The sequence below is a fragment of the Sminthopsis crassicaudata genome, chromosome 2 (genome assembly GCF_048593235.1).
Source record: "Sminthopsis crassicaudata isolate SCR6 chromosome 2, ASM4859323v1, whole genome shotgun sequence".
NCBI lineage: Eukaryota > Metazoa > Chordata > Mammalia > Dasyuromorphia > Dasyuridae > Sminthopsis > Sminthopsis crassicaudata.
In genome coordinates, this window is record NC_133618.1 from 107300060 (window position 1) to 107311030 (window position 10971).

Consider the following 10971-nt stretch of genomic DNA (forward strand, 5'->3'; position numbering starts at 1 on the left):
ATTTGACTTTTAAAAAGAGGTTGAGTACTAAGAAGGTTTTTTAGAGCAAAATGATGAAAACTACTTTCTTTTTCGCTGAAGAAATTACCAAAGGAAATTTTTTTATACTAAATATAGTTGTTAAATATAGGAGGTTATGGAATTTCATTTCCTGGAGATCCTAATTGTTTTTCCAAGAAAAGATTTAAGCAATAAAATAGGAATATAAATGTATAACTATAAGTCAATTTGTTACATTCTTGATTTGGCTAATTTCCAGTCAGACAGGTTCATTAAGAATAGTTGCACTCTTAGAGATAATGTGCTATGTTTTTCAGTTCTGGTTTTAAAGATGATTTTCTTTTCTCTTGAAATACTAAAACAAAATTTTCTTTGGTGGCTTAACTCATGTTAAGGGCTTCTATAAAGAATTAGGGAATTAGTAACCCCCAGTGCAAAGTTACGATAGATAAGAATGATAATAGTATAAGGAATAGAAAATTCAAGCTCTTTTAAGTATACTCAGGTGAGTATACTTATCTCAGGATATCACAAATAGAAAAAAGCATACCATAAAGCCAAAAGTACACTTATCCAACAATATCTTTAAGTTGTACTGGAACAATATGATATAAATATTAAACTTTTTGTTGAGAACTATTGATGAGTACAAACTTTTTTGAAATAGCCTTTTGTGTTGCTAATTAGGCAAATGTTATATAGAATAATCATAGAGTGGATAAAACACCAATTATAGATGACTTCTATTATAAAATTGACTTTTGAAAAGACAACAAAAGGCAAATATCATTTGACATAAAACCTGTTGAGTAAATCTAATATTCTAAAAAGAAAACCATATTAGAATCAGGAAACTTGGGTTCTGGTTCTAGCTCTCTACCAATTAACTATATGATCTGGACATATCATTCAACATCTTTGGACCTCAGTGCCCTGAACTATAAAATGGAGAATGAGGTTCCTTAACCAGTGCTAGATTATTTATTTCTCTTTTGCTATAAGATCCATGAAAACTCTAGAAAGACTATGATGAGTTAATTTTGGATTATCTAAATTACCAATCTAGAGAAATTGTACTTTCTAAATATCAATAGTAATGTCAGATATTCTGCTTATTTTCTTTCTTGTTTACTATAGTTGAGCAAGAATTAAAGCCAAAATATTTACTTGATGAAGATAAACCAATAAGCAAAGGAAATACCTGCCTTATAAATTTTTGTGAATTAGTTTCCAAAAGTATTTAAGCTCTTACTTAGGCTGATAATTTCTATCAGCCTAATGTTTGATCACTTACAGAAGAGCAGAGAAGTTGAATAGAGAGCAAGATGGAAAACCTGAGAAATCCGACCTTTATTAAAAAGTTTAATTGTTTTGTTTGAAGATGTAAACTTGTCCAAGATCATCAGATAAGCTTATATTTAGTGTGAGTGATGAATCCCCTGAAGTGGTCACATGTATTTGAATTTGTATTAGTTGAAATTATCATTATATAATATATGGTAATTGGTTTCAGCCCAATGGAAATATGCAGTGTGAATTCAAATAACACGGAAACTTTAGGGAATTAATTATTGACACTAATTGGGATCTAGCTGTTCAAAACATCTTTAGAAAGCCAAAAAATGTTTGTATTATCCATGCCATGTGTATTCTCCATATTATCCTCCAAATTAGCACAGAAAATGAATAGTTGATGTCTAGACATTTAGAACTTATGAAATAATGAGATTTCATATTCTTCAAACTTTTAGAAAAGTAAGAGATTAATTTTTGTAGAAAGCTTACCATTATATCCTTCATTAAGGTTTTCCTTTAATCTCATTTTTCTTTGTACCCCACAAATGTAGGCCAAGAGGAAAGGAAATTGTGAAGCAGGGATAGAACAGGACATGGATCCTATGTGTCAGTCATCTAAGACAGGTCAAAGTTATAGATTTTTAGAAGCTTATGTGAAGAAGCTATTTCACAAGAATGAAAAAGTGAATCTATATAGGGACATTGAGCCTTTTAGTATGCTAATATTTCAATTAACTAGATTTATCATATATATTACTGAGAAGTACTAGGGTACAGTAAATAGAAACCTAGCCTTGAAGCTAGGGAAATTTGGGTTCAGAACCCACTTCTGATGCAGCCTATTGTGTGACCCTAAGCAAATCACTTAAACTCTCAGTGCTCAATGAATTTCTCTAAAAGTATATGCTTCAAGGCTGTACTAGTCTTTATTGGTAGAGGGAATTTCCTCATATAGGAGTTTCTCATACCAATATGATTATAATTCTGATCTCCCTCTTTATTATTAAACTCTCTGGTCCAGGCCTTATTGCCATCCCTATCTCTATTATAGTTACAATTTGCCCCCAAATGGGTCTTAACAACTTAAAAATTAGTATACTATGCATTTAAAAGCTTTTAAAATTCATTTCAAAAAGCAAAATAGTAATATGGTACTATATAATATTGATTGCCTACTTATCTAGATAAATCATACTATAAGATGAGAATACATCTGACACAAAACAGTTCATCTAAGGGGAAAAGTCTTATTTTCAATTGGTATAAAATCTCAAGAAGAGTTGGAGATCCAGAAGTACCTCAAAAGTTATACACATTATTGTATATACAAACACATTCACTCAATTGAGAAGATAAAGCCACAGAGATAATTTCCTATGTTCACTAGTATAAACTTTATTTTCAGTTGAATTTCACCTGTCTCAACTTTATTTTATAATATACATCCAGGTTAAATTTTCTGGGTGTTGCATTAATTAGGAGATTATGCAGTTAGGCTATCCTAATATTAAATGGAGCAAAAGGCAAAAATTTTGAGGAAAATTCCCCTTTAGTTTGTTACTTTTTCTCACAGGAATTTTCTGAACATTTTAACCATAAGTAGGTATTTCTCACTGAGGGAACATTTCCATTACACAATATTGGGAAATCCTTTGAGAATTTAGTCAATAGAAAAGCATTAAGAGGGCTCCAGACCTATGGATCTGCTTTGGGCCAGTCCCTTCTGTCCTTAATGGCCTACAGATCTCTAAGGAGTTTCTCTCTTGAGGCTTCACTTGAAGAAAACAATAGTTAATTTTCCTGACTAGACTCTCTAGAGAAAAAGAGATTCTTCTAACTTGATATATGTACTATCATCTTTTTTAAGAATGTTTGAATCCTCCAAGACATTGTTTGACTTAAGACCTAAAATATCAACTCAATTCCAATTTCACTCATTTGAAGTTGTGATGATTCAAATAGTAGCTTTGCTGAAGTTTACCTTCATGCTATATTTGGGAAAATCCTTGCATAACACCGATGGCCCAGGTACACTTCAGGAGATTTTTTTTTTTCACTCAACTTTAATACAGAAAATGTGGGGGAATGTACACATGATATTTCCCCACTTGCAAGAACATAATTCACAATATTGCAGAAGAAAGTTTTATTGAAAGGAGAAAAAGCAAAACCTTGAACAACTATTAGTTTCAAAGATATGTACAAATCTCTAGTTATTAACCACCTAAAATATCAGAGCATCTTATATGAAGTTACTCCCATCAATAAGTCCTTTCCTGGCATCTAGTTGCTGCATATCTATGTTAGGAGTAGCAAAACAGAAGAGAGAGAGAAAAGGGTAGTATATTTATTTTTTCTCCAGCTTCTAGTCAATACTTAGAGAACTCTTGGATCCTCAATATTGGTGGTTTCTTAGACAAGGAGAAGATGTATTTTTCTTTGCCAATTTCCTGTAGAAAATGAAGATCCCTGTATGCTCTTCTTTTCCATTTGCTGTCAGTACTATTAACCATTCCTACAAAACTATTTTCCAACTTTTTGTTAGCTCATATTCCTAATTATTTTGATGACATATAACTTTTTATGAATATTGAAATGTTGAAGAAAAGACATAGGAAAGATAATTTTGAAAAAGACATAGGTGCCTACCAAAAGACAAGGATGTTACAAATGATGAAGAGAAAAGTATCAGATATTTATATTAATGGAACATTTGTAGAAATTCTTCTTTATTCTGAGGAATGGAAGATTTTAAAATAAATAAGTTGAAAAAGAAATGACCAAGGATCAAAAATGGAGTTGTGCTCAGTGTTTACATCAGGGTATATTCTTAAGGAAGCATGCCTGAAAACTGGATAATCAATATGAAACATATTATAACATGGATTATAACATGGATAAACGAATGTGAAAGTGGAAATCATGGCTATTTGTGAAGTTTCTTACATGAAACTTGCTCGTTGCTTAAGATAACATAGACCTTTTCCTTGACTAAATGAATTTGTTCCTTTTTTGAGTAAAAAAACATACAATTACAGGTCATATTTCTATTACTACTAATTTGCTTCATCATTATTGAACAATAAATACATTGATTCAAATATTAAAACTCAATATATGTATTGAATACCATTTTATGCAACAACAAAAAAACCTGGTATAATAGATTTAGAACTGGAAGGGATTTTTGTGGTCATTTAGTCCAAACTTCTTATATTAGAACTTAGGAAACTGACAGCAAAAAAAAGTGATTTGGCCAAAGACACACAGCTTATTTGTGTCAGAAACAGGATATTAACCTGGATCCTCTGACTCCATTTAAATTCATGACTCTCCACAGAATCCTACTGCCTCTCAGCAATTTCTGGTTTATAGGTCATTCAGAGTGGATTTAGCCAAAATATGTTAAAATTTGTTCAATTTTGTCATGCTGATACATATTTAAGAGAATGATTCTGTTAGTTCAAAATTCATTGAGGGGAAAAATCATTAGAGAGAGAGAGGGACCCACTTATCACCATTCTTACTACCACTTGTTGACCAACTTGCCTCCAACAGCCAGACAGGCATAGGAGCCCTGGGGATGATATTATTCCCCCATCTCAGACTGCATTCTTGTTTCCAGTACTCACAGCCATCATCCAGGGAAGCATCTTTGATGGAAAAGGGACCAGCCATCTCCTTTGAAACTGCCAAATGACTGCTGGATATGCAAGCCAGCCAGGGGGAAGCTGAAAGGTACCCTTAGAGACAGGAAGCAGTATATAACAAGTCAAATCAATACCATTACCACTACCACCAACACTTAATTAGATTGCACTTTGAAGCTAGGAACTGGATTTGCTTCTTTTTTATATTTTTCACTCTCAGCATAGTATTTGACCCATAATAGATGCTTAATAAATGTTTATTAACTGACTGGACCTAATTACCGTCTCCTCTCAAATGGTGATGGGGATAACTCAGGACCCTGAAGTCGGAAGACTTGGGAATGGTATTGCTTTTAGCCTAGCAGCCTCACATCATCCTGGGATCATGACGACCTCGCCATTGCTGCTGCAGATTCTATAGCCAATAACCATTAAAAATCCAGAAAAAAAAAGTTCTTGCCATCAAAATCCTTGGCATTATTAAATAGTTTAATGTCAGAAATTGATATGATTTTAAGTAGAGAAATGAGATTAAAGAAGATGCATTATTTGCCTTGCTGTAGCATCCCAAGAACCATGACATCTTTTCATCTAACTTGCAGATGAAACCTTCCACATGTATTGTCTCCTTCTATTAGAATGTGAGTTCTTTGAGAACAATGACTATCTTCCTTTCTATTTTAGTGATTAGCAAAGGGCTTTGCACATAGTAAGTGCTTAATAAATGTTCAATTCATTCCATATCTCTTGAGTGTGAAGTCATTTAAAAGTGAAATATGGTCAATTAACAAAATTCAAAAGAATTTAAGCCTTTTTTTAAAGCACCTAATTTAATCTTGTCAAATTGGGTATGTCTTCTATGGAAGTTTAACTTAAAGAAAAGGCAAGCATTGCAAAGAATTCATATATGTGGATGGGTTATAATCTGGACCAATATAGAACATTGATGACATCATAGGATCACAGGACTTTCAGCTAGGAGGAATCTTTGAAATTATGAAGCCCAACATCCTCATTTTATGAAAGAGGAAACTGAGACCCAAAGAGGTTAAAATCATGTAGCCATATAAATTTAAAACCTTCAAACAGCTTTTACAGCTGAATAATTCATAAAGGCCAAACTATTAGAGCTAAATTTCAGCACTTAAGATATTAAGGAAGGAGCTTGTCATTTTTTTAAAAAAAGATGAATTAATTTCTTTTATAATTGTCTTCTTTTTTCATGATCCTCATGATTACAATAAGTAAATGATTCATTATCAAAATCGTCAAAATCTTCACAAATTTCTTTGCTCTGACAATATTAAATGCTATTCTTTTGGAGATGTGTACAAGGCCTTAACATCATAATAACTTAGTGGCAACAAAATATAATAATATTTTAAATGTAATTGACAAGCCCTTCTGTCATAAAAACTTCATTATGAACTCATTCCATAAAAAGAAATACTTTTTTTAGTATCCAAAAAGATCTAATGCTTACATTCAAGATGTTTTGACAACTTACTGTCACAAGGATCTTGATTACCAAAATTCTTTTTATTTTAGAAAATTGCCCATTATGGACAGTTCTACACAGCCATAATTATCTAAGTCACTGAGGCAAAAACAAAACAGCCAAAAAAAAAAAAAGGCTTTGTTTTAAATAGTGAAATAACAAAAAAGCAGGATATCAGATCTGAATTATTGATTTGAATAGAAATCTTGATTTGATAGGATTACCAACTCAATTTAACTGCTATCATTTGCTAATATTTCAGCAATCATTTTGATAGCCATTATGTGATCAGTCAACAAATATTTATTGGATGGTTACTATGTGATAATAACTGGGCCCTGCAATCGATAGGTAGATTAGAATGAAACAGATTCTGCCCTCAATAAACTCCCATTCTAGCAGAGAAGACTTCATGAACATGTGTAAGTACATACAAAAGATATTTTTAAAATGAATTGAAGATAATTTTTATTTAGGGTAATGTGAGGATCAGGAATTCTCTGAAAGGAGCAATTATGTCAGGGAACTGAATCACTTCCACCTGAATTGTTTTAGGAGGATTCTGAAGATCACCTGACAAGATAAGACATCTCATACAGAGTCTTTCTCAAACTGAACTGCCAAGCATTAAAAATTCTACTGCAAAGAACATAACATCAATGAGCTAGTCATATTGTATGAATGTCAAATGTATGGTTGCACAAAAAACTATTTTATGGAGAAATTCTCAGAAGACAAATGATTACTCTCCAGGTCTGTCTAAAGAACTTTGGAATTATTGGGAAATACTGGTGAATTATATGGGAAATACTGGCAAAGTACTGCTCAGCATGATGTATTTGCTTCAAAGAAGGCACTGTAATCTATGAGCAAAGCAGAATTGCAATAGTCAAAAGAAATGAGATGCACAAATTTAGACATCTCCACTCCAAATGTTCTTGTGCACTCTTTGTACCCAATCTATGCCAATTCTTTCCTTTTAGTCAGATTAGCTACAGTTAGAGATCAGTACACTAATGTCATTTTGGTCTTTTTTGAGAATGAAGGAGAACAACCAATCATGTAAAAGAAGATTGAATTGGATTTTAAAGGAAACTAGAGATCCCAATAATATGTGTGGAGGCAATACATTCTAGTCATAGGGAAATTATATTTAATGAGGGATTTTGCAGAAGGAATTCCTCCATGGACTGGCAAGTTGGACCTCTCCTAATCTTAGATCCAATGAAGTAACACAATCATGAAAATTTTTGAGCTAGATTATTCTATCATCTATGTATAAAGTTTAAAAGAGCTACTAAAGTTTATTGATCAGGAGAGCAACACGTTCCAACCTGTGTTTTAGAGATAGTATTCTAAAAGATCCCCATGTTGAGAAGACTTTGGAGAGAAGACTAGATAATTAAACTAATAAGTCTATTATAATAGTCCAAAAAAATGTGATAATTGCCTGAAATTGGAAAGATGTTATGTGGTTGTAAAGAAAGATATATATGTTAAATAAATTTGGGGAGTAGCATTAGGATGACTTGGAAACTGATTAGCTATTGGGGGGTGAAGAAGAGTGAGGATCTGAGGATGATTCTGAGGAATTCTAGTTAAGTCCACCTTATACTAGTAATGTCTCAATTTGCATCTATCTGCCTGTCTATATATCTGTCTGCCCATCTATCTGTCTGTCTGCCTGTGTGTCTGTCTATATCTATCTATCCCTCTATCCTTCTGTCTGTCTGTCTATCTCTCTATTCATCTATCTGTATCTATCTGTCTGCCTATATGTCTGTCTGTTTTCCTATCTATCTTTGAATGATTGTAATTCAATAAGGATCTCACTATCAGGCACCTCATTCCATTTTGGGAAATTCTTTACTCTTTGAGTCAGTTTATAACAATGTTCATTAATTGTTTTAGACAGTTAGATGGGATAGTAAGCAGAGTTCTGGAGCCTGGTGTCAGAAAGATCTGAATTCAAATCTACCATCATATACTAATTGGGTGATCCTAGACAAGTCATTTAAACTCTGTTTCCATTTTCTCAATTGTCAAATGAAGATAATAATAGCACCCACTTCTCAGAGTTGTGAGATTCAAATGAGATAATATTTGTAAAGTGTTTAGTACAATTCTTGGCACATAGTGGATACTTAGCAATGCATATTTCCTTCTTCCTGCTCCTAATTCTACCTCTGGAGCTATATATAATGTTTTATCCATCTTTAAAATGGAAGCCCTTCAAACATATCCCTGCTAAGTCTTTATTTTATTAAGGCTAAAATTCTGCACATATTTCAGTCAGTCATTCTTCATGTGATATGATTTAATGTTCCCTTACCATCCTACTCACTTTCTTTTGAGGTGACATCTCTTTCTCAGGCTTTCTGGAAATGTAGCTTCCAAAACTGAACCCAGTAGTCCAGACATGATCATCAGTAGTGTAATGGTTTTCCTCTTCCACACTTGTATTAATGGTTTCATGATGCGGTGACTAGAAAGAATTCTCAATTTGGGTTCAGAAGACCTGCTTCAATCTTGGTTTTATTGTATAATCATGGTAGTTGTCATCATCATCATCATCATCATCATCATCATCCTCATCCTGATCATCATCATCATCATCATCATCGTCATAGTATTGATTCCGGTTATGATCTCTTTAAGACTAGTCCTTTCAGATTGATTTATTCCTTTCTGATTCCTACTCCCTCATAGCTGATCAGAAGCTAGGACCTTTGATTCACAAATCCTGGTCAAAAGCACCCTTTTAAATTCCAAAAAAAGATATCCGGGCTCTCACAACCCCCATCGGGATCTGAGCCAATTTGGACTGTCCCAGCTCCCCTTCTAATGATCTGCTCAGGTTTCCCAACCCCCACCAAGCAAATTCTAGCCCTTGATGAAACCCAATGAGGAACCAAATTGGGACTCTACCCACAGGCCCCTTTAGCTAAATCTCTCCTTATAAAAGAGCCAAGCTGGAGTCTTCTCTTTGCAGAGGTTCCAAACATGGCATTCTTATGCCTGGCGTGCCAAAGGATCTCTGCTCACTGGGTCCCTGGTTCCGGTGCCCTTTTATCTCTACCTTCAACTTTACTGACTAGACTCTACTTACAAACCCGATAATAAGCCTCTTTTATCAATCTAGGTTTTCGGGTCTGTAAATTCTTTTTACAGGGGACTCTTGAGCCGCTACTAGACCTCATTTAACTCTGTATCCTTGCGCCAAATCCAAAGGGGTTGCAGGGGAACTCTATTTGACTCCCTGTACCCCGAACCTGCCACTAGACCTCAATTAAACCTAATTTCATTTAGGTACCCCAATTCTAAACCTCATCAGTACTATGTGAACTTGGGCAAGTCCAACTCCATCTTGTGTAAATTAAGTGATTGTGCTCAATGTATAAATCTCTGATCATGTGATCCTGTATGGCTTAAGTTTTTATTCACTTTTTTGGTAGCTCTATTTGCTGAGATAAAGCAACTGCTGCTGGAAAGCACTATAATTATCATTTGCTACTACTGAAATTGCAAAAATAATCCTAGGTGCTTTTTCTGACAAATTGCACTCCAATCACATCTTATCTATTCTGTTATTTTAAAGTTGATTTTTAAAAACTAAATGAAGAATTCTATATTTATGCTGTTAAATTTCATCTATATAATTCTTTTTTTATGATTTTGGAGTCTAATTGCCATTTGAAGTTTTAACTATCCCCCTAAGCTTTATCTTACCCAAAAATCTGTTAAAGCTATCTTTTGTGTCTTCATAAAAATCACTGATAAAGCTATTGATATGGATAGAACTGAGGACTAGTAGCTATTATCCAATTTAATGTCTTGAAATGAATTAATTGATATTTTTGAGTACTGTTATTCAACAAGCTATGAATCTCCCTTACCATATCACTAAGTTCTCCACAATTCTCTACTTTTGTTGGGTTTTTTAGTCATTTTGATAATGTGTATGAATGAGATTTCTTCTGCTCTGAGATGCAGGTTCAGAAGTGGAAGAATTCACTAACCCCAAAGTCTGTGGCAAAAAAAAAAAAAAAAAAAAAAAAAAAAAAAAGTTTTATTTTCTACAAAGAGGCTTTCCCTTAGTGGACAAATCTCTTAATGAAGAAATTGCAAAAAATACGCTGGTTAAAAACCTATTTTATGAGCAAATCTGGGGGCAGTTTGAACTGATTATCATACCAGGATCTCCCAACTGAATGAAAATCACTTTGAAGGTTTTAGAGTTTCCTGAATGAGAATGCAACTCCCCCAGAAGATCAATGGGGTTGATTTGCTCTTGAATGATACTGCTTTATCTCTGTTCTAGAGGATGTGCTTTCTTTCCAGACTCTTCCAGAGCCTGGGAGATTCTGATCTCTCTTCTTTTGCAGATCAAAGGGGACATAGTTTCAGTGATTATTTTACACAATTTTTAGAGTTTACCCATGTCTATTTCAGTTATCTGATTTTTCATGATCCCATTTGGGTTCGTTTGGTTTTTTTGACAAATATCCTAAAGTGTTTTGCCATTTC